The following is an 18,762-nucleotide window of genomic DNA, read 5'->3' as shown; positions in this document are numbered from 1 at the left end:
AAGATTTTTAACGCTTCCGTAATGGCTCGTCTCGTAGCGCTGGTAGCCCTGCCGTAATCAGTGCACAGAGTTCGTTTCCTGTCAACATTCTGCGCAGACCGGTTAGATTTTTCACGATTCGAGGGAAGCTTCAGATACGAGCAGTCGTGGCCGAGTGGTTAAGGCGTCTGACTAGAAATCAGATTCCCTCTGGGAGCGTAGGTTCGAGTCCTACCGACTGCGTCCGTTTTTCTTTTCTTTTTTTCTTTAGGAAGGAGGAGCAGAAAATTTCGCGGTTTGCCTGTCGTTTTGGTACCTCGCCACACCTCACCTCTCACAGTCGTTTATAGCGCCTGTCCTTTTGATAAGGGCGAATTCCAAGCGTCAGCTTTCGCGTCAGCCGAGCAAAGTCGGGACAAGTCGGGACATACTACAGGATGGCCTGCGTGGAGCAACGACGGAAAGAAAACGTTAATTTAACAGCACGTGGCTCACATACTCATACGCAAAAAGTTTCGCCCGTTGCGGTGGCCGGGAATCGAACCCGGATCAACTGCTTGGAAGGCAACTATGCTCACCATTACACCACCACCGCACAGCCGCTGCTCGCAACGCCGCGCTGTGTCGGCTTCCCGCCCGCCGCCAGCGGCCCACGGTGATAGTAGCTGTAGGCGCTTTACGAGGTAGGAGGGTGCATCCACACGCATTCGGGTAGCGCCTCCACGCACGCTGCGTCTTTGGGCAAGACTCGTCGCCGCGGCCGCAACGTTACTCACACGATAGTGATGAGCGGTCGCTATAAGGCAGTGTAGTGGGGGACTCCGCGTGTGTAGCACTTTTTTCGGTCGTATCCGACGTCGCTGGGTGGCAATCCCACTTTCCCTGCAGACAGCTGCTCGGGAATATGCTCGGCAAGCACGGACGTCATCGGACGTCCGCCCCCAACAAGTGCAACTAACAAAATGAGAACAACAACTAAAAAAGTGGTAGGTTGTTCGCCTACCACGCGGGCGGCCCGGCTTCGATTCCCGGCCGATGCATCGTTTTGCTGTTCTCGCTATAATGCCGCCGCGCCGATTGCCCGCTTGAGCTGCGTCAGCCTCAGGAATGTGTAGCAGGATTCGCTGTGAGAAGAACCAAACACGCAGCACGCAAGAGGCCGTACTTGGACGGTCGCGTGCTATTTCTGAACTCTAGCGTCGGCCTGGCCCTACAGGCCGCTGTGTCCAGGTGCCGCAAGGGCGATGTACTGTTACCTCAGGCAGTGCTGCTTTCCGTTGAAAAAGCTGCGGCAGCAGTTTAATCTAGCCAGTCGGGAAAGCACGTGTAGCAACACAGCAGATTCTTGAGAAAGCGCAAACTGTCTATCTCTAATATGTGGGACTTACCAAGTTTCCTGGGACGCTTGTTGCAACGTGCCTCGGTAGCGCAGTAGGTAGCGCGTAAGTCTCATAATCTTAAGGTCGTGAGTTCGATCCTCACCCGGGGCATTTAATTTGCTGTACATCATAGCTGAATTAACGGCGCTGCTGTTGCTAGGGAACGAACTTAATTGTCGTTTGTTATCCCCAAGGAGTCCACGCCTCAGCGTAAAAATGTTTACTTCCAATTATGGCAAGGTACAACTTTGATCTTTCTCCTCCCCTGTTATGAGTAAAATATGATGCAAACAGCAATGAATAGTCAGTTTCGAGCTGTGCGCCATGCCAGTCTGCACGCACAAATACGCTCGCAAACAGAGAGCACCACTGAGTCCGGATTCAGCACGAAATGCGGGAGGAGAGGGAGTAAATCTCACGTTCACCGAGCAAATCCGGTGTGGTCTAGTGGCTAGGATACCTGGCTTTCACCCAGGAGGCCCGGGTTCGATTCCCGGTACCGGAAGAGAAGTTTTTGCGCACACGTCCCTCCATGTTTTGGCCTTCCAACCTTCGTTTGTCGCCCTCCTTCCGGAGCTTCAACCGAACGTAATCGGGGAAAACAGGCACAAGATGCAATTACTGTCAGCACCGGGATAAAGGCAGAAGAGGCACTAGTCCGCTGTTGGGCTGCTACCAGCGTCAGTGGGAAGTCGGTGAAGTGGCCAGTTGCGCCAGAAGCCAGCAATTACCGTAGTACGCCTACACACGCGTTCCAATTATTCACATTGCTTGCAGCCGCTCCACCCACAACGGGCATGAGCCCGGATAGCTCAGTCGGTAGAGCATTAGGCTTTTAACCTAAGGGTCCAGGGTTCGAGTCCCTGTCCGGGCGAAGATTTTTAACGCTTCCGTAATGGCTCGTCTCGTAGCGCTGGTAGCCCTGCCGTAATCAGTGCACAGAGTTCGTTTCCTGTCAACATTCTGCGCAGACCGGTTAGATTTTTCACGATTCGAGGGAAGCTTCAGATACGAGCAGTCGTGGCCGAGTGGTTAAGGCGTCTGACTAGAAATCAGATTCCCTCTGGGAGCGTAGGTTCGAGTCCTACCGACTGCGTCCGTTTTTCTTTTCTTTTTTTCTTTAGGAAGGAGGAGCAGAAAATTTCGCGGTTTGCCTGTCGTTTTGGTACCTCGCCACACCTCACCTCTCACAGTCGTTTATAGCGCCTGTCCTTTTGATAAGGGCGAATTCCAAGCGTCAGCTTTCGCGTCAGCCGAGCAAAGTCGGGACAAGTCGGGACATACTACAGGATGGCCTGCGTGGAGCAACGACGGAAAGAAAACGTTAATTTAACAGCACGTGGCTCACATACTCATACGCAAAAAGTTTCGCCCGTTGCGGTGGCCGGGAATCGAACCCGGATCAACTGCTTGGAAGGCAACTATGCTCACCATTACACCACCACCGCACAGCCGCTGCTCGCAACGCCGCGCTGTGTCGGCTTCCCGCCCGCCGCCAGCGGCCCACGGTGATAGTAGCTGTAGGCGCTTTACGAGGTAGGAGGGTGCATCCACACGCATTCGGGTAGCGCCTCCACGCACGCTGCGTCTTTGGGCAAGACTCGTCGCCGCGGCCGCAACGTTACTCACACGATAGTGATGAGCGGTCGCTATAAGGCAGTGTAGTGGGGGACTCCGCGTGTGTAGCACTTTTTTCGGTCGTATCCGACGTCGCTGGGTGGCAATCCCACTTTCCCTGCAGACAGCTGCTCGGGAATATGCTCGGCAAGCACGGACGTCATCGGACGTCCGCCCCCAACAAGTGCAACTAACAAAATGAGAACAACAACTAAAAAAGTGGTAGGTTGTTCGCCTACCACGCGGGCGGCCCGGCTTCGATTCCCGGCCGATGCATCGTTTTGCTGTTCTCGCTATAATGCCGCCGCGCCGATTGCCCGCTTGAGCTGCGTCAGCCTCAGGAATGTGTAGCAGGATTCGCTGTGAGAAGAACCAAACACGCAGCACGCAAGAGGCCGTACTTGGACGGTCGCGTGCTATTTCTGAACTCTAGCGTCGGCCTGGCCCTACAGGCCGCTGTGTCCAGGTGCCGCAAGGGCGATGTACTGTTACCTCAGGCAGTGCTGCTTTCCGTTGAAAAAGCTGCGGCAGCAGTTTAATCTAGCCAGTCGGGAAAGCACGTGTAGCAACACAGCAGATTCTTGAGAAAGCGCAAACTGTCTATCTCTAATATGTGGGACTTACCAAGTTTCCTGGGACGCTTGTTGCAACGTGCCTCGGTAGCGCAGTAGGTAGCGCGTAAGTCTCATAATCTTAAGGTCGTGAGTTCGATCCTCACCCGGGGCATTTAATTTGCTGTACATCATAGCTGAATTAACGGCGCTGCTGTTGCTAGGGAACGAACTTAATTGTCGTTTGTTATCCCCAAGGAGTCCACGCCTCAGCGTAAAAATGTTTACTTCCAATTATGGCAAGGTACAACTTTGATCTTTCTCCTCCCCTGTTATGAGTAAAATATGATGCAAACAGCAATGAATAGTCAGTTTCGAGCTGTGCGCCATGCCAGTCTGCACGCACAAATACGCTCGCAAACAGAGAGCACCACTGAGTCCGGATTCAGCACGAAATGCGGGAGGAGAGGGAGTAAATCTCACGTTCACCGAGCAAATCCGGTGTGGTCTAGTGGCTAGGATACCTGGCTTTCACCCAGGAGGCCCGGGTTCGATTCCCGGTACCGGAAGAGAAGTTTTTGCGCACACGTCCCTCCATGTTTTGGCCTTCCAACCTTCGTTTGTCGCCCTCCTTCCGGAGCTTCAACCGAACGTAATCGGGGAAAACAGGCACAAGATGCAATTACTGTCAGCACCGGGATAAAGGCAGAAGAGGCACTAGTCCGCTGTTGGGCTGCTACCAGCGTCAGTGGGAAGTCGGTGAAGTGGCCAGTTGCGCCAGAAGCCAGCAATTACCGTAGTACGCCTACACACGCGTTCCAATTATTCACATTGCTTGCAGCCGCTCCACCCACAACGGGCATGAGCCCGGATAGCTCAGTCGGTAGAGCATTAGGCTTTTAACCTAAGGGTCCAGGGTTCGAGTCCCTGTCCGGGCGAAGATTTTTAACGCTTCCGTAATGGCTCGTCTCGTAGCGCTGGTAGCCCTGCCGTAATCAGTGCACAGAGTTCGTTTCCTGTCAACATTCTGCGCAGACCGGTTAGATTTTTCACGATTCGAGGGAAGCTTCAGATACGAGCAGTCGTGGCCGAGTGGTTAAGGCGTCTGACTAGAAATCAGATTCCCTCTGGGAGCGTAGGTTCGAGTCCTACCGACTGCGTCCGTTTTTCTTTTCTTTTTTTCTTTAGGAAGGAGGAGCAGAAAATTTCGCGGTTTGCCTGTCGTTTTGGTACCTCGCCACACCTCACCTCTCACAGTCGTTTATAGCGCCTGTCCTTTTGATAAGGGCGAATTCCAAGCGTCAGCTTTCGCGTCAGCCGAGCAAAGTCGGGACAAGTCGGGACATACTACAGGATGGCCTGCGTGGAGCAACGACGGAAAGAAAACGTTAATTTAACAGCACGTGGCTCACATACTCATACGCAAAAAGTTTCGCCCGTTGCGGTGGCCGGGAATCGAACCCGGATCAACTGCTTGGAAGGCAACTATGCTCACCATTACACCACCACCGCACAGCCGCTGCTCGCAACGCCGCGCTGTGTCGGCTTCCCGCCCGCCGCCAGCGGCCCACGGTGATAGTAGCTGTAGGCGCTTTACGAGGTAGGAGGGTGCATCCACACGCATTCGGGTAGCGCCTCCACGCACGCTGCGTCTTTGGGCAAGACTCGTCGCCGCGGCCGCAACGTTACTCACACGATAGTGATGAGCGGTCGCTATAAGGCAGTGTAGTGGGGGACTCCGCGTGTGTAGCACTTTTTTCGGTCGTATCCGACGTCGCTGGGTGGCAATCCCACTTTCCCTGCAGACAGCTGCTCGGGAATATGCTCGGCAAGCACGGACGGCATCGGACGTCCGCCCCCAACAAGTGCAACTAACAAAATGAGAACAACAACTAAAAAAGTGGTAGGTTGTTCGCCTACCACGCGGGCGGCCCGGCTTCGATTCCCGGCCGATGCATCGTTTTGCTGTTCTCGCTATAATGCCGCCGCGCCGATTGCCCGCTTGAGCTGCGTCAGCCTCAGGAATGTGTAGCAGGATTCGCTGTGAGAAGAACCAAACACGCAGCACGCAAGAGGCCGTACTTGGACGGTCGCGTGCTATTTCTGAACTCTAGCGTCGGCCTGGCCCTACAGGCCGCTGTGTCCAGGTGCCGCAAGGGCGATGTACTGTTACCTCAGGCAGTGCTGCTTTCCGTTGAAAAAGCTGCGGCAGCAGTTTAATCTAGCCAGTCGGGAAAGCACGTGTAGCAACACAGCAGATTCTTGAGAAAGCGCAAACTGTCTATCTCTAATATGTGGGACTTACCAAGTTTCCTGGGACGCTTGTTGCAACGTGCCTCGGTAGCGCAGTAGGTAGCGCGTAAGTCTCATAATCTTAAGGTCGTGAGTTCGATCCTCACCCGGGGCATTTAATTTGCTGTACATCATGGCTGAATTAACGGCGCTGCTGTTGCTAGGGAACGAACTTAATTGTCGTTTGTTATCCCCAAGGAGTCCACGCCTCAGCGTAAAAATGTTTACTTCCAATTATGGCAAGGTACAACTTTGATCTTTCTCCTCCCCTGTTATGAGTAAAATATGATGCAAACAGCAATGAATAGTCAGTTTCGAGCTGTGCGCCATGCCAGTCTGCACGCACAAATACGCTCGCAAACAGAGAGCACCACTGAGTCCGGATTCAGCACGAAATGCGGGAGGAGAGGGAGTAAATCTCACGTTTACCGAGCAAATCCGGTGTGGTCTAGTGGCTAGGATACCTGGCTTTCACCCAGGAGGCCCGGGTTCGATTCCCGGTACCGGAAGAGAAGTTTTTGCGCACACGTCCCTCCATGTTTTGGCCTTCCAACCTTCGTTTGTCGCCCTCCTTCCGGAGCTTCAACCGAACGTAATCGGGGAAAACAGGCACAAGATGCAATTACTGTCAGCACCGGGATAAAGGCAGAAGAGGCACTAGTCCGCTGTTGGGCTGCTACCAGCGTCAGTGGGAAGTCGGTGAAGTGGCCAGTTGCGCCAGAAGCCAGCAATTACCGTAGTACGCCTACACACGCGTTCCAATTATTCACATTGCTTGCAGCCGCTCCACCCACAACGGGCATGAGCCCGGATAGCTCAGTCGGTAGAGCATTAGGCTTTTAACCTAAGGGTCCAGGGTTCGAGTCCCTGTCCGGGCGAAGATTTTTAACGCTTCCGTAATGGCTCGTCTCGTAGCGCAGGTAGCCCTGCCGTAATCAGTGCACAGAGTTCGTTTCCTGTCAACATTCTGCGCAGACCGGTTAGATTTTTCACGATTCGAGGGAAGCTTCAGATACGAGCAGTCGTGGCCGAGTGGTTAAGGCGTCTGACTAGAAATCAGATTCCCTCTGGGAGCGTAGGTTCGAGTCCTACCGACTGCGTCCGTTTTTCTTTTCTTTTTTTCTTTAGGAAGGAGGAGCAGAAAATTTCGCGGTTTGCCTGTCGTTTTGGTACCTCGCCACACCTCACCTCTCACAGTCGTTTATAGCGCCTGTCCTTTTGATAAGGGCGAATTCCAAGCGTCAGCTTTCGCGTCAGCCGAGCAAAGTCGGGACAAGTCGGGACATACTACAGGATGGCCTGCGTGGAGCAACGACGGAAAGAAAACGTTAATTTAACAGCACGTGGCTCACATACTCATACGCAAAAAGTTTCGCCCGTTGCGGTGGCCGGGAATCGAACCCGGATCAACTGCTTGGAAGGCAACTATGCTCACCATTACACCACCACCGCACAGCCGCTGCTCGCAACGCCGCGCTGTGTCGGCTTCCCGCCCGCCGCCAGCGGCCCACGGTGATAGTAGCTGTAGGCGCTTTACGAGGTAGGAGGGTGCATCCACACGCATTCGGGTAGCGCCTCCACGCACGCTGCGTCTTTGGGCAAGACTCGTCGCCGCGGCCGCAACGTTACTCACACGATAGTGATGAGCGGTCGCTATAAGGCAGTGTAGTGGGGGACTCCGCGTGTGTAGCACTTTTTTCGGTCGTATCCGACGTCGCTGGGTGGCAATCCCACTTTCCCTGCAGACAGCTGCTCGGGAATATGCTCGGCAAGCACGGACGGCATCGGACGTCCGCCCCCAACAAGTGCAACTAACAAAATGAGAACAACAACTAAAAAAGTGGTAGGTTGTTCGCCTACCACGCGGGCGGCCCGGCTTCGATTCCCGGCCGATGCATCGTTTTGCTGTTCTCGCTATAATGCCGCCGCGCCGATTGCCCGCTTGAGCTGCGTCAGCCTCAGGAATGTGTAGCAGGATTCGCTGTGAGAAGAACCAAACACGCAGCACGCAAGAGGCCGTACTTGGACGGTCGCGTGCTATTTCTGAACTCTAGCGTCGGCCTGGCCCTACAGGCCGCTGTGTCCAGGTGCCGCAAGGGCGATGTACTGTTACCTCAGGCAGTGCTGCTTTCCGTTGAAAAAGCTGCGGCAGCAGTTTAATCTAGCCAGTCGGGAAAGCACGTGTAGCAACACAGCAGATTCTTGAGAAAGCGCAAACTGTCTATCTCTAATATGTGGGACTTACCAAGTTTCCTGGGACGCTTGTTGCAACGTGCCTCGGTAGCGCAGTAGGTAGCGCGTAAGTCTCATAATCTTAAGGTCGTGAGTTCGATCCTCACCCGGGGCATTTAATTTGCTGTACATCATGGCTGAATTAACGGCGCTGCTGTTGCTAGGGAACGAACTTAATTGTCGTTTGTTATCCCCAAGGAGTCCACGCCTCAGCGTAAAAATGTTTACTTCCAATTATGGCAAGGTACAACTTTGATCTTTCTCCTCCCCTGTTATGAGTAAAATATGATGCAAACAGCAATGAATAGTCAGTTTCGAGCTGTGCGCCATGCCAGTCTGCACGCACAAATACGCTCGCAAACAGAGAGCACCACTGAGTCCGGATTCAGCACGAAATGCGGGAGGAGAGGGAGTAAATCTCACGTTTACCGAGCAAATCCGGTGTGGTCTAGTGGCTAGGATACCTGGCTTTCACCCAGGAGGCCCGGGTTCGATTCCCGGTACCGGAAGAGAAGTTTTTGCGCACACGTCCCTCCATGTTTTGGCCTTCCAACCTTCGTTTGTCGCCCTCCTTCCGGAGCTTCAACCGAACGTAATCGGGGAAAACAGGCACAAGATGCAATTACTGTCAGCACCGGGATAAAGGCAGAAGAGGCACTAGTCCGCTGTTGGGCTGCTACCAGCGTCAGTGGGAAGTCGGTGAAGTGGCCAGTTGCGCCAGAAGCCAGCAATTACCGTAGTACGCCTACACACGCGTTCCAATTATTCACATTGCTTGCAGCCGCTCCACCCACAACGGGCATGAGCCCGGATAGCTCAGTCGGTAGAGCATTAGGCTTTTAATCTAAGGGTCCAGGGTTCGAGTCCCTGTCCGGGCGAAGATTTTTAACGCTTCCGTAATGGCTCGTCTCGTAGCGCTGGTAGCCCTGCCGTAATCAGTGCACAGAGTTCGTTTCCTGTCAACATTCTGCGCAGACCGGTTAGATTTTTCACGATTCGAGGGAAGCTTCAGATACGAGCAGTCGTGGCCGAGTGGTTAAGGCGTCTGACTAGAAATCAGATTCCCTCTGGGAGCGTAGGTTCGAGTCCTACCGACTGCGTCCGTTTTTCTTTTCTTTTTTTCTTTAGGAAGGAGGAGCAGAAAATTTCGCGGTTTGCCTGTCGTTTTGGTACCTCGCCACACCTCACCTCTCACAGTCGTTTATAGCGCCTGTCCTTTTGATAAGGGCGAATTCCAAGCGTCAGCTTTCGCGTCAGCCGAGCAAAGTCGGGACAAGTCGGGACATACTACAGGATGGCCTGCGTGGAGCAACGACGGAAAGAAAACGTTAATTTAACAGCACGTGGCTCACATACTCATACGCAAAAAGTTTCGCCCGTTGCGGTGGCCGGGAATCGAACCCGGATCAACTGCTTGGAAGGCAACTATGCTCACCATTACACCACCACCGCACAGCCGCTGCTCGCAACGCCGCGCTGTGTCGGCTTCCCGCCCGCCGCCAGCGGCCCACGGTGATAGTAGCTGTAGGCGCTTTACGAGGTAGGAGGGTGCATCCACACGCATTCGGGTAGCGCCTCCACGCACGCTGCGTCTTTGGGCAAGACTCGTCGCCGCGGCCGCAACGTTACTCACACGATAGTGATGAGCGGTCGCTATAAGGCAGTGTAGTGGGGGACTCCGCGTGTGTAGCACTTTTTTCGGTCGTATCCGACGTCGCTGGGTGGCAATCCCACTTTCCCTGCAGACAGCTGCTCGGGAATATGCTCGGCAAGCACGGACGTCATCGGACGTCCGCCCCCAACAAGTGCAACTAACAAAATGAGAACAACAACTAAAAAAGTGGTAGGTTGTTCGCCTACCACGCGGGCGGCCCGGCTTCGATTCCCGGCCGATGCATCGTTTTGCTGTTCTCGCTATAATGCCGCCGCGCCGATTGCCCGCTTGAGCTGCGTCAGCCTCAGGAATGTGTAGCAGGATTCGCTGTGAGAAGAACCAAACACGCAGCACGCAAGAGGCCGTACTTGGACGGTCGCGTGCTATTTCTGAACTCTAGCGTCGGCCTGGCCCTACAGGCCGCTGTGTCCAGGTGCCGCAAGGGCGATGTACTGTTACCTCAGGCAGTGCTGCTTTCCGTTGAAAAAGCTGCGGCAGCAGTTTAATCTAGCCAGTCGGGAAAGCACGTGTAGCAACACAGCAGATTCTTGAGAAAGCGCAAACTGTCTGTCTCTAATATGTGGGACTTACCAAGTTTCCTGGGACGCTTGTTGCAACGTGCCTCGGTAGCGCAGTAGGTAGCGCGTAAGTCTCATAATCTTAAGGTCGTGAGTTCGATCCTCACCCGGGGCATTTAATTTGCTGTACATCATGGCTGAATTAACGGCGCTGCTGTTGCTAGGGAACGAACTTAATTGTCGTTTGTTATCCCCAAGGAGTCCACGCCTCAGCGTAAAAATGTTTACTTCCAATTATGGCAAGGTACAACTTTGATCTTTCTCCTCCCCTGTTATGAGTAAAATATGATGCAAACAGCAATGAATAGTCAGTTTCGAGCTGTGCGCCATGCCAGTCTGCACGCACAAATACGCTCGCAAACAGAGAGCACCACTGAGTCCGGATTCAGCACGAAATGCGGGAGGAGAGGGAGTAAATCTCACGTTTACCGAGCAAATCCGGTGTGGTCTAGTGGCTAGGATACCTGGCTTTCACCCAGGAGGCCCGGGTTCGATTCCCGGTACCGGAAGAGAAGTTTTTGCGCACACGTCCCTCCATGTTTTGGCCTTCCAACCTTCGTTTGTCGCCCTCCTTCCGGAGCTTCAACCGAACGTAATCGGGGAAAACAGGCACAAGATGCAATTACTGTCAGCACCGGGATAAAGGCAGAAGAGGCACTAGTCCGCTGTTGGGCTGCTACCAGCGTCAGTGGGAAGTCGGTGAAGTGGCCAGTTGCGCCAGAAGCCAGCAATTACCGTAGTACGCCTACACACGCGTTCCAATTATTCACATTGCTTGCAGCCGCTCCACCCACAACGGGCATGAGCCCGGATAGCTCAGTCGGTAGAGCATTAGGCTTTTAACCTAAGGGTCCAGGGTTCGAGTCCCTGTCCGGGCGAAGATTTTTAACGCTTCCGTAATGGCTCGTCTCGTAGCGCTGGTAGCCCTGCCGTAATCAGTGCACAGAGTTCGTTTCCTGTCAACATTCGGCGCAGACCGGTTAGATTTTTCACGATTCGAGGGAAGCTTCAGATACGAGCAGTCGTGGCCGAGTGGTTAAGGCGTCTGACTAGAAATCAGATTCCCTCTGGGAGCGTAGGTTCGAGTCCTACCGACTGCGTCCGTTTTTCTTTTCTTTTTTTCTTTAGGAAGGAGGAGCAGAAAATTTCGCGGTTTGCCTGTCGTTTTGGTACCTCGCCACACCTCACCTCTCACAGTCGTTTATAGCGCCTGTCCTTTTGATAAGGGCGAATTCCAAGCGTCAGCTTTCGCGTCAGCCGAGCAAAGTCGGGACAAGTCGGGACATACTACAGGATGGCCTGCGTGGAGCAACGACGGAAAGAAAACGTTAATTTAACAGCACGTGGCTCACATACTCATACGCAAAAAGTTTCGCCCGTTGCGGTGGCCGGGAATCGAACCCGGATCAACTGCTTGGAAGGCAACTATGCTCACCATTACACCACCACCGCACAGCCGCTGCTCGCAACGCCGCGCTGTGTCGGCTTCCCGCCCGCCGCCAGCGGCCCACGGTGATAGTAGCTGTAGGCGCTTTACGAGGTAGGAGGGTGCATCCACACGCATTCGGGTAGCGCCTCCACGCACGCTGCGTCTTTGGGCAAGACTCGTCGCCGCGGCCGCAACGTTACTCACACGATAGTGATGAGCGGTCGCTATAAGGCAGTGTAGTGGGGGACTCCGCGTGTGTAGCACTTTTTTCGGTCGTATCCGACGTCGCTGGGTGGCAATCCCACTTTCCCTGCAGACAGCTGCTCGGGAATATGCTCGGCAAGCACGGACGTCATCGGACGTCCGCCCCCAACAAGTGCAACTAACAAAATGAGAACAACAACTAAAAAAGTGGTAGGTTGTTCGCCTACCACGCGGGCGGCCCGGCTTCGATTCCCGGCCGATGCATCGTTTTGCTGTTCTCGCTATAATGCCGCCGCGCCGATTGCCCGCTTGAGCTGCGTCAGCCTCAGGAATGTGTAGCAGGATTCGCTGTGAGAAGAACCAAACACGCAGCACGCAAGAGGCCGTACTTGGACGGTCGCGTGCTATTTCTGAACTCTAGCGTCGGCCTGGCCCTACAGGCCGCTGTGTCCAGGTGCCGCAAGGGCGATGTACTGTTACCTCAGGCAGTGCTGCTTTCCGTTGAAAAAGCTGCGGCAGCAGTTTAATCTAGCCAGTCGGGAAAGCACGTGTAGCAACACAGCAGATTCTTGAGAAAGCGCAAACTGTCTGTCTCTAATATGTGGGACTTACCAAGTTTCCTGGGACGCTTGTTGCAACGTGCCTCGGTAGCGCAGTAGGTAGCGCGTAAGTCTCATAATCTTAAGGTCGTGAGTTCGATCCTCACCCGGGGCATTTAATTTGCTGTACATCATGGCTGAATTAACGGCGCTGCTGTTGCTAGGGAACGAACTTAATTGTCGTTTGTTATCCCCAAGGAGTCCACGCCTCAGCGTAAAAATGTTTACTTCCAATTATGGCAAGGTACAACTTTGATCTTTCTCCTCCCCTGTTATGAGTAAAATATGATGCAAACAGCAATGAATAGTCAGTTTCGAGCTGTGCGCCATGCCAGTCTGCACGCACAAATACGCTCGCAAACAGAGAGCACCACTGAGTCCGGATTCAGCACGAAATGCGGGAGGAGAGGGAGTAAATCTCACGTTTACCGAGCAAATCCGGTGTGGTCTAGTGGCTAGGATACCTGGCTTTCACCCAGGAGGCCCGGGTTCGATTCCCGGTACCGGAAGAGAAGTTTTTGCGCACACGTCCCTCCATGTTTTGGCCTTCCAACCTTCGTTTGTCGCCCTCCTTCCGGAGCTTCAACCGAACGTAATCGGGGAAAACAGGCACAAGATGCAATTACTGTCAGCACCGGGATAAAGGCAGAAGAGGCACTAGTCCGCTGTTGGGCTGCTACCAGCGTCAGTGGGAAGTCGGTGAAGTGGCCAGTTGCGCCAGAAGCCAGCAATTACCGTAGTACGCCTACACACGCGTTCCAATTATTCACATTGCTTGCAGCCGCTCCACCCACAACGGGCATGAGCCCGGATAGCTCAGTCGGTAGAGCATTAGGCTTTTAACCTAAGGGTCCAGGGTTCGAGTCCCTGTCCGGGCGAAGATTTTTAACGCTTCCGTAATGGCTCGTCTCGTAGCGCTGGTAGCCCTGCCGTAATCAGTGCACAGAGTTCGTTTCCTGTCAACATTCGGCGCAGACCGGTTAGATTTTTCACGATTCGAGGGAAGCTTCAGATACGAGCAGTCGTGGCCGAGTGGTTAAGGCGTCTGACTAGAAATCAGATTCCCTCTGGGAGCGTAGGTTCGAGTCCTACCGACTGCGTCCGTTTTTCTTTTCTTTTTTTCTTTAGGAAGGAGGAGCAGAAAATTTCGCGGTTTGCCTGTCGTTTTGGTACCTCGCCACACCTCACCTCTCACAGTCGTTTATAGCGCCTGTCCTTTTGATAAGGGCGAATTCCAAGCGTCAGCTTTCGCGTCAGCCGAGCAAAGTCGGGACAAGTCGGGACATACTACAGGATGGCCTGCGTGGAGCAACGACGGAAAGAAAACGTTAATTTAACAGCACGTGGCTCACATACTCATACGCAAAAAGTTTCGCCCGTTGCGGTGGCCGGGAATCGAACCCGGATCAACTGCTTGGAAGGCAACTATGCTCACCATTACACCACCACCGCACAGCCGCTGCTCGCAACGCCGCGCTGTGTCGGCTTCCCGCCCGCCGCCAGCGGCCCACGGTGATAGTAGCTGTAGGCGCTTTACGAGGTAGGAGGGTGCATCCACACGCATTCGGGTAGCGCCTCCACGCACGCTGCGTCTTTGGGCAAGACTCGTCGCCGCGGCCGCAACGTTACTCACACGATAGTGATGAGCGGTCGCTATAAGGCAGTGTAGTGGGGGACTCCGCGTGTGTAGCACTTTTTTCGGTCGTATCCGACGTCGCTGGGTGGCAATCCCACTTTCCCTGCAGACAGCTGCTCGGGAATATGCTCGGCAAGCACGGACGGCATCGGACGTCCGCCCCCAACAAGTGCAACTAACAAAATGAGAACAACAACTAAAAAAGTGGTAGGTTGTTCGCCTACCACGCGGGCGGCCCGGCTTCGATTCCCGGCCGATGCATCGTTTTGCTGTTCTCGCTATAATGCCGCCGCGCCGATTGCCCGCTTGAGCTGCGTCAGCCTCAGGAATGTGTAGCAGGATTCGCTGTGAGAAGAACCAAACACGCAGCACGCAAGAGGCCGTACTTGGACGGTCGCGTGCTATTTCTGAACTCTAGCGTCGGCCTGGCCCTACAGGCCGCTGTGTCCAGGTGCCGCAAGGGCGATGTACTGTTACCTCAGGCAGTGCTGCTTTCCGTTGAAAAAGCTGCGGCAGCAGTTTAATCTAGCCAGTCGGGAAAGCACGTGTAGCAACACAGCAGATTCTTGAGAAAGCGCAAACTGTCTATCTCTAATATGTGGGACTTACCAAGTTTCCTGGGACGCTTGTTGCAACGTGCCTCGGTAGCGCAGTAGGTAGCGCGTAAGTCTCATAATCTTAAGGTCGTGAGTTCGATCCTCACCCGGGGCATTTAATTTGCTGTACATCATGGCTGAATTAACGGCGCTGCTGTTGCTAGGGAACGAACTTAATTGTCGTTTGTTATCCCCAAGGAGTCCACGCCTCAGCGTAAAAATGTTTACTTCCAATTATGGCAAGGTACAACTTTGATCTTTCTCCTCCCCTGTTATGAGTAAAATATGATGCAAACAGCAATGAATAGTCAGTTTCGAGCTGTGCGCCATGCCAGTCTGCACGCACAAATACGCTCGCAAACAGAGAGCACCACTGAGTCCGGATTCAGCACGAAATGCGGGAGGAGAGGGAGTAAATCTCACGTTTACCGAGCAAATCCGGTGTGGTCTAGTGGCTAGGATACCTGGCTTTCACCCAGGAGGCCCGGGTTCGATTCCCGGTACCGGAAGAGAAGTTTTTGCGCACACGTCCCTCCATGTTTTGGCCTTCCAACCTTCGTTTGTCGCCCTCCTTCCGGAGCTTCAACCGAACGTAATCGGGGAAAACAGGCACAAGATGCAATTACTGTCAGCACCGGGATAAAGGCAGAAGAGGCACTAGTCCGCTGTTGGGCTGCTACCAGCGTCAGTGGGAAGTCGGTGAAGTGGCCAGTTGCGCCAGAAGCCAGCAATTACCGTAGTACGCCTACACACGCGTTCCAATTATTCACATTGCTTGCAGCCGCTCCACCCACAACGGGCATGAGCCCGGATAGCTCAGTCGGTAGAGCATTAGGCTTTTAATCTAAGGGTCCAGGGTTCGAGTCCCTGTCCGGGCGAAGATTTTTAACGCTTCCGTAATGGCTCGTCTCGTAGCGCTGGTAGCCCTGCCGTAATCAGTGCACAGAGTTCGTTTCCTGTCAACATTCTGCGCAGACCGGTTAGATTTTTCACGATTCGAGGGAAGCTTCAGATACGAGCAGTCGTGGCCGAGTGGTTAAGGCGTCTGACTAGAAATCAGATTCCCTCTGGGAGCGTAGGTTCGAGTCCTACCGACTGCGTCCGTTTTTCTTTTCTTTTTTTCTTTAGGAAGGAGGAGCAGAAAATTTCGCGGTTTGCCTGTCGTTTTGGTACCTCGCCACACCTCACCTCTCACAGTCGTTTATAGCGCCTGTCCTTTTGATAAGGGCGAATTCCAAGCGTCAGCTTTCGCGTCAGCCGAGCAAAGTCGGGACAAGTCGGGACATACTACAGGATGGCCTGCGTGGAGCAACGACGGAAAGAAAACGTTAATTTAACAGCACGTGGCTCACATACTCATACGCAAAAAGTTTCGCCCGTTGCGGTGGCCGGGAATCGAACCCGGATCAACTGCTTGGAAGGCAACTATGCTCACCATTACACCACCACCGCACAGCCGCTGCTCGCAACGCCGCGCTGTGTCGGCTTCCCGCCCGCCGCCAGCGGCCCACGGTGATAGTAGCTGTAGGCGCTTTACGAGGTAGGAGGGTGCATCCACACGCATTCGGGTAGCGCCTCCACGCACGCTGCGTCTTTGGGCAAGACTCGTCGCCGCGGCCGCAACGTTACTCACACGATAGTGATGAGCGGTCGCTATAAGGCAGTGTAGTGGGGGACTCCGCGTGTGTAGCACTTTTTTCGGTCGTATCCGACGTCGCTGGGTGGCAATCCCACTTTCCCTGCAGACAGCTGCTCGGGAATATGCTCGGCAAGCACGGACGTCATCGGACGTCCGCCCCCAACAAGTGCAACTAACAAAATGAGAACAACAACTAAAAAAGTGGTAGGTTGTTCGCCTACCACGCGGGCGGCCCGGCTTCGATTCCCGGCCGATGCATCGTTTTGCTGTTCTCGCTATAATGCCGCCGCGCCGATTGCCCGCTTGAGCTGCGTCAGCCTCAGGAATGTGTAGCAGGATTCGCTGTGAGAAGAACCAAACACGCAGCACGCAAGAGGCCGTACTTGGACGGTCGCGTGCTATTTCTGAACTCTAGCGTCGGCCTGGCCCTACAGGCCGCTGTGTCCAGGTGCCGCAAGGGCGATGTACTGTTACCTCAGGCAGTGCTGCTTTCCGTTGAAAAAGCTGCGGCAGCAGTTTAATCTAGCCAGTCGGGAAAGCACGTGTAGCAACACAGCAGATTCTTGAGAAAGCGCAAACTGTCTGTCTCTAATATGTGGGACTTACCAAGTTTCCTGGGACGCTTGTTGCAACGTGCCTCGGTAGCGCAGTAGGTAGCGCGTAAGTCTCATAATCTTAAGGTCGTGAGTTCGATCCTCACCCGGGGCATTTAATTTGCTGTACATCATGGCTGAATTAACGGCGCTGCTGTTGCTAGGGAACGAACTTAATTGTCGTTTGTTATCCCCAAGGAGTCCACGCCTCAGCGTAAAAATGTTTACTTCCAATTATGGCAAGGTACAACTTTGATCTTTCTCCTCCCCTGTTATGAGTAAAATATGATGCAAACAGCAATGAATAGTCAGTTTCGAGCTGTGCGCCATGCCAGTCTGCACGCACAAATACGCTCGCAAACAGAGAGCACCACTGAGTCCGGATTCAGCACGAAATGCGGGAGGAGAGGGAGTAAATCTCACGTTTACCGAGCAAATCCGGTGTGGTCTAGTGGCTAGGATACCTGGCTTTCACCCAGGAGGCCCGGGTTCGATTCCCGGTACCGGAAGAGAAGTTTTTGCGCACACGTCCCTCCATGTTTTGGCCTTCCAACCTTCGTTTGTCGCCCTCCTTCCGGAGCTTCAACCGAACGTAATCGGGGAAAACAGGCACAAGATGCAATTACTGTCAGCACCGGGATAAAGGCAGAAGAGGCACTAGTCCGCTGTTGGGCTGCTACCAGCGTCAGTGGGAAGTCGGTGAAGTGGCCAGTTGCGCCAGAAGCCAGCAATTACCGTAGTACGCCTACACACGCGTTCCAATTATTCCACATTGCTTGCAGCCGCTCCACCCACAACGGGCATGAGCCCGGATAGCTCAGTCGGTAGAGCATTAGGCTTTTAACCTAAGGGTCCAGGGTTCGAGTCCCTGTCCGGGCGAAGATTTTTAACGCTTCCGTAATGGCTCGTCTCGTAGCGCTGGTAGCCCTGCCGTAATCAGTGCACAGAGTTCGTTTCCTGTCAACATTCGGCGCAGACCGGTTAGATTTTTCACGATTCGAGGGAAGCTTCAGATACGAGCAGTCGTGGCCGAGTGGTTAAGGCGTCTGACTAGAAATCAGATTCCCTCTGGGAGCGTAGGTTCGAGTCCTACCGACTGCGTCCGTTTTTCTTTTCTTTTTTTCTTTAGGAAGGAGGAGCAGAAAATTTCGCGGTTTGCCTGTCGTTTTGGTACCTCGCCACACCTCACCTCTCACAGTCGTTTATAGCGCCTGTCCTTTTGATAAGGGCGAATTCCAAGCGTCAGCTTTCGCGTCAGCCGAGCAAAGTCGGGACAAGTCGGGACATACTACAGGATGGCCTGCGTGGAGCAACGACGGAAAGAAAACGTTAATTAAAATACTTAACAGCACGTGGCTCACATACTCATACGCAAAAAGTTTCGCCCGTTGCGTGGCCGGGAATCGAACCCGGATCAACTGCTTGGAAGGCAACTATGCTCACCATTACACCACCACCGCACAGCCGCTGCTCGCAACGCCGCGCTGTGTCGGCTTCCCGCCCGCCGCCAGCGGCCCACGGTGATAGTAGCTGTAGGCGCTTTACGAGGTAGGAGGGTGCATCCACACGCATTCGGGTAGCGCCTCCACGCACGCTGCGTCTTTGGGCAAGACTCGTCGCCGCGGCCGCAACGTTACTCACACGATAGTGATGAGGCGGTCGCTATAAGGCAGTGTAGTGGGGGACTCCGCGTGTGTAGCACTTTTTTTCGGTCGTATCCGACGTCGCTGGGTGGCAATCCCACTTTCCCTGCAGACAGCTGCTCGGGAATATGCTCGGCAAGC

General features: G+C 54.0%; 42 non-coding genes across 42 annotated transcripts; 33 read left to right on the top strand and 9 right to left on the bottom strand.

Moving 5' to 3' along the window:
* The first annotated feature begins 140 nt into the window (after nt 1-140).
* Nucleotides 141-222, top strand: Trnas-aga (transfer RNA serine (anticodon AGA)). Its single transcript has one exon. It is a non-coding gene; the product is annotated as a tRNA-Ser (tRNA).
* A 280-nt stretch (nt 223-502) lies between these two features.
* Trnag-ucc (transfer RNA glycine (anticodon UCC)) lies at nt 503-574 on the bottom strand. Its single transcript has one exon. It is a non-coding gene; the product is annotated as a tRNA-Gly (tRNA).
* An 822-nt stretch (nt 575-1,396) lies between these two features.
* Nucleotides 1,397-1,469, top strand: Trnam-cau (transfer RNA methionine (anticodon CAU)). Its single transcript has one exon. It is a non-coding gene; the product is annotated as a tRNA-Met (tRNA).
* Nucleotides 1,470-1,791: 322 nt separating this feature from the next.
* On the top strand, nt 1,792-1,863 carry Trnae-uuc (transfer RNA glutamic acid (anticodon UUC)). Its single transcript has one exon. It is a non-coding gene; the product is annotated as a tRNA-Glu (tRNA).
* A 296-nt stretch (nt 1,864-2,159) lies between these two features.
* On the top strand, nt 2,160-2,232 carry Trnak-uuu (transfer RNA lysine (anticodon UUU)). The gene has a single exon. It is a non-coding gene; the product is annotated as a tRNA-Lys (tRNA).
* Nucleotides 2,233-2,372: 140 nt separating this feature from the next.
* Nucleotides 2,373-2,454, top strand: Trnas-aga (transfer RNA serine (anticodon AGA)). Its single transcript has one exon. It is a non-coding gene; the product is annotated as a tRNA-Ser (tRNA).
* A 280-nt stretch (nt 2,455-2,734) lies between these two features.
* Trnag-ucc (transfer RNA glycine (anticodon UCC)) lies at nt 2,735-2,806 on the bottom strand. Its single transcript has one exon. It is a non-coding gene; the product is annotated as a tRNA-Gly (tRNA).
* Nucleotides 2,807-3,628: 822 nt separating this feature from the next.
* Trnam-cau (transfer RNA methionine (anticodon CAU)) lies at nt 3,629-3,701 on the top strand. The gene has a single exon. It is a non-coding gene; the product is annotated as a tRNA-Met (tRNA).
* Nucleotides 3,702-4,023: 322 nt separating this feature from the next.
* Nucleotides 4,024-4,095, top strand: Trnae-uuc (transfer RNA glutamic acid (anticodon UUC)). The gene has a single exon. It is a non-coding gene; the product is annotated as a tRNA-Glu (tRNA).
* Nucleotides 4,096-4,391: 296 nt separating this feature from the next.
* Nucleotides 4,392-4,464, top strand: Trnak-uuu (transfer RNA lysine (anticodon UUU)). Its single transcript has one exon. It is a non-coding gene; the product is annotated as a tRNA-Lys (tRNA).
* Nucleotides 4,465-4,604: 140 nt separating this feature from the next.
* On the top strand, nt 4,605-4,686 carry Trnas-aga (transfer RNA serine (anticodon AGA)). The gene has a single exon. It is a non-coding gene; the product is annotated as a tRNA-Ser (tRNA).
* Nucleotides 4,687-4,966: 280 nt separating this feature from the next.
* Trnag-ucc (transfer RNA glycine (anticodon UCC)) lies at nt 4,967-5,038 on the bottom strand. Its single transcript has one exon. It is a non-coding gene; the product is annotated as a tRNA-Gly (tRNA).
* Nucleotides 5,039-5,860: 822 nt separating this feature from the next.
* On the top strand, nt 5,861-5,933 carry Trnam-cau (transfer RNA methionine (anticodon CAU)). Its single transcript has one exon. It is a non-coding gene; the product is annotated as a tRNA-Met (tRNA).
* Nucleotides 5,934-6,255: 322 nt separating this feature from the next.
* Nucleotides 6,256-6,327, top strand: Trnae-uuc (transfer RNA glutamic acid (anticodon UUC)). Its single transcript has one exon. It is a non-coding gene; the product is annotated as a tRNA-Glu (tRNA).
* Nucleotides 6,328-6,623: 296 nt separating this feature from the next.
* Trnak-uuu (transfer RNA lysine (anticodon UUU)) lies at nt 6,624-6,696 on the top strand. Its single transcript has one exon. It is a non-coding gene; the product is annotated as a tRNA-Lys (tRNA).
* A 140-nt stretch (nt 6,697-6,836) lies between these two features.
* On the top strand, nt 6,837-6,918 carry Trnas-aga (transfer RNA serine (anticodon AGA)). The gene has a single exon. It is a non-coding gene; the product is annotated as a tRNA-Ser (tRNA).
* A 280-nt stretch (nt 6,919-7,198) lies between these two features.
* Trnag-ucc (transfer RNA glycine (anticodon UCC)) lies at nt 7,199-7,270 on the bottom strand. Its single transcript has one exon. It is a non-coding gene; the product is annotated as a tRNA-Gly (tRNA).
* Nucleotides 7,271-8,092: 822 nt separating this feature from the next.
* Trnam-cau (transfer RNA methionine (anticodon CAU)) lies at nt 8,093-8,165 on the top strand. The gene has a single exon. It is a non-coding gene; the product is annotated as a tRNA-Met (tRNA).
* Nucleotides 8,166-8,487: 322 nt separating this feature from the next.
* Nucleotides 8,488-8,559, top strand: Trnae-uuc (transfer RNA glutamic acid (anticodon UUC)). Its single transcript has one exon. It is a non-coding gene; the product is annotated as a tRNA-Glu (tRNA).
* Nucleotides 8,560-8,855: 296 nt separating this feature from the next.
* Trnak-uuu (transfer RNA lysine (anticodon UUU)) lies at nt 8,856-8,928 on the top strand. Its single transcript has one exon. It is a non-coding gene; the product is annotated as a tRNA-Lys (tRNA).
* A 140-nt stretch (nt 8,929-9,068) lies between these two features.
* Trnas-aga (transfer RNA serine (anticodon AGA)) lies at nt 9,069-9,150 on the top strand. The gene has a single exon. It is a non-coding gene; the product is annotated as a tRNA-Ser (tRNA).
* Nucleotides 9,151-9,430: 280 nt separating this feature from the next.
* Trnag-ucc (transfer RNA glycine (anticodon UCC)) lies at nt 9,431-9,502 on the bottom strand. The gene has a single exon. It is a non-coding gene; the product is annotated as a tRNA-Gly (tRNA).
* An 822-nt stretch (nt 9,503-10,324) lies between these two features.
* Trnam-cau (transfer RNA methionine (anticodon CAU)) lies at nt 10,325-10,397 on the top strand. The gene has a single exon. It is a non-coding gene; the product is annotated as a tRNA-Met (tRNA).
* Nucleotides 10,398-10,719: 322 nt separating this feature from the next.
* Nucleotides 10,720-10,791, top strand: Trnae-uuc (transfer RNA glutamic acid (anticodon UUC)). Its single transcript has one exon. It is a non-coding gene; the product is annotated as a tRNA-Glu (tRNA).
* Nucleotides 10,792-11,087: 296 nt separating this feature from the next.
* Trnak-uuu (transfer RNA lysine (anticodon UUU)) lies at nt 11,088-11,160 on the top strand. Its single transcript has one exon. It is a non-coding gene; the product is annotated as a tRNA-Lys (tRNA).
* Nucleotides 11,161-11,300: 140 nt separating this feature from the next.
* Trnas-aga (transfer RNA serine (anticodon AGA)) lies at nt 11,301-11,382 on the top strand. The gene has a single exon. It is a non-coding gene; the product is annotated as a tRNA-Ser (tRNA).
* A 280-nt stretch (nt 11,383-11,662) lies between these two features.
* Nucleotides 11,663-11,734, bottom strand: Trnag-ucc (transfer RNA glycine (anticodon UCC)). The gene has a single exon. It is a non-coding gene; the product is annotated as a tRNA-Gly (tRNA).
* Nucleotides 11,735-12,556: 822 nt separating this feature from the next.
* On the top strand, nt 12,557-12,629 carry Trnam-cau (transfer RNA methionine (anticodon CAU)). The gene has a single exon. It is a non-coding gene; the product is annotated as a tRNA-Met (tRNA).
* Nucleotides 12,630-12,951: 322 nt separating this feature from the next.
* Nucleotides 12,952-13,023, top strand: Trnae-uuc (transfer RNA glutamic acid (anticodon UUC)). The gene has a single exon. It is a non-coding gene; the product is annotated as a tRNA-Glu (tRNA).
* A 296-nt stretch (nt 13,024-13,319) lies between these two features.
* On the top strand, nt 13,320-13,392 carry Trnak-uuu (transfer RNA lysine (anticodon UUU)). Its single transcript has one exon. It is a non-coding gene; the product is annotated as a tRNA-Lys (tRNA).
* A 140-nt stretch (nt 13,393-13,532) lies between these two features.
* Nucleotides 13,533-13,614, top strand: Trnas-aga (transfer RNA serine (anticodon AGA)). Its single transcript has one exon. It is a non-coding gene; the product is annotated as a tRNA-Ser (tRNA).
* Nucleotides 13,615-13,894: 280 nt separating this feature from the next.
* On the bottom strand, nt 13,895-13,966 carry Trnag-ucc (transfer RNA glycine (anticodon UCC)). Its single transcript has one exon. It is a non-coding gene; the product is annotated as a tRNA-Gly (tRNA).
* An 822-nt stretch (nt 13,967-14,788) lies between these two features.
* Trnam-cau (transfer RNA methionine (anticodon CAU)) lies at nt 14,789-14,861 on the top strand. Its single transcript has one exon. It is a non-coding gene; the product is annotated as a tRNA-Met (tRNA).
* A 322-nt stretch (nt 14,862-15,183) lies between these two features.
* Nucleotides 15,184-15,255, top strand: Trnae-uuc (transfer RNA glutamic acid (anticodon UUC)). Its single transcript has one exon. It is a non-coding gene; the product is annotated as a tRNA-Glu (tRNA).
* Nucleotides 15,256-15,551: 296 nt separating this feature from the next.
* Nucleotides 15,552-15,624, top strand: Trnak-uuu (transfer RNA lysine (anticodon UUU)). Its single transcript has one exon. It is a non-coding gene; the product is annotated as a tRNA-Lys (tRNA).
* A 140-nt stretch (nt 15,625-15,764) lies between these two features.
* On the top strand, nt 15,765-15,846 carry Trnas-aga (transfer RNA serine (anticodon AGA)). Its single transcript has one exon. It is a non-coding gene; the product is annotated as a tRNA-Ser (tRNA).
* A 280-nt stretch (nt 15,847-16,126) lies between these two features.
* Trnag-ucc (transfer RNA glycine (anticodon UCC)) lies at nt 16,127-16,198 on the bottom strand. Its single transcript has one exon. It is a non-coding gene; the product is annotated as a tRNA-Gly (tRNA).
* Nucleotides 16,199-17,020: 822 nt separating this feature from the next.
* Nucleotides 17,021-17,093, top strand: Trnam-cau (transfer RNA methionine (anticodon CAU)). The gene has a single exon. It is a non-coding gene; the product is annotated as a tRNA-Met (tRNA).
* Nucleotides 17,094-17,415: 322 nt separating this feature from the next.
* On the top strand, nt 17,416-17,487 carry Trnae-uuc (transfer RNA glutamic acid (anticodon UUC)). The gene has a single exon. It is a non-coding gene; the product is annotated as a tRNA-Glu (tRNA).
* A 297-nt stretch (nt 17,488-17,784) lies between these two features.
* Trnak-uuu (transfer RNA lysine (anticodon UUU)) lies at nt 17,785-17,857 on the top strand. Its single transcript has one exon. It is a non-coding gene; the product is annotated as a tRNA-Lys (tRNA).
* A 140-nt stretch (nt 17,858-17,997) lies between these two features.
* Nucleotides 17,998-18,079, top strand: Trnas-aga (transfer RNA serine (anticodon AGA)). The gene has a single exon. It is a non-coding gene; the product is annotated as a tRNA-Ser (tRNA).
* A 287-nt stretch (nt 18,080-18,366) lies between these two features.
* Trnag-ucc (transfer RNA glycine (anticodon UCC)) lies at nt 18,367-18,439 on the bottom strand. The gene has a single exon. It is a non-coding gene; the product is annotated as a tRNA-Gly (tRNA).
* Nucleotides 18,440-18,762: the final 323 nt, after the last annotated feature.

Source organism: Schistocerca cancellata, unplaced genomic scaffold (genome assembly GCF_023864275.1).
Source record: "Schistocerca cancellata isolate TAMUIC-IGC-003103 unplaced genomic scaffold, iqSchCanc2.1 HiC_scaffold_401, whole genome shotgun sequence".
NCBI classification, from domain to species: Eukaryota; Metazoa; Arthropoda; class Insecta; order Orthoptera; family Acrididae; genus Schistocerca; species Schistocerca cancellata.
The sequence above is the reverse complement of the archived record's forward strand: the minus strand, read 5'-3'. Positions and strand labels throughout refer to the sequence as shown.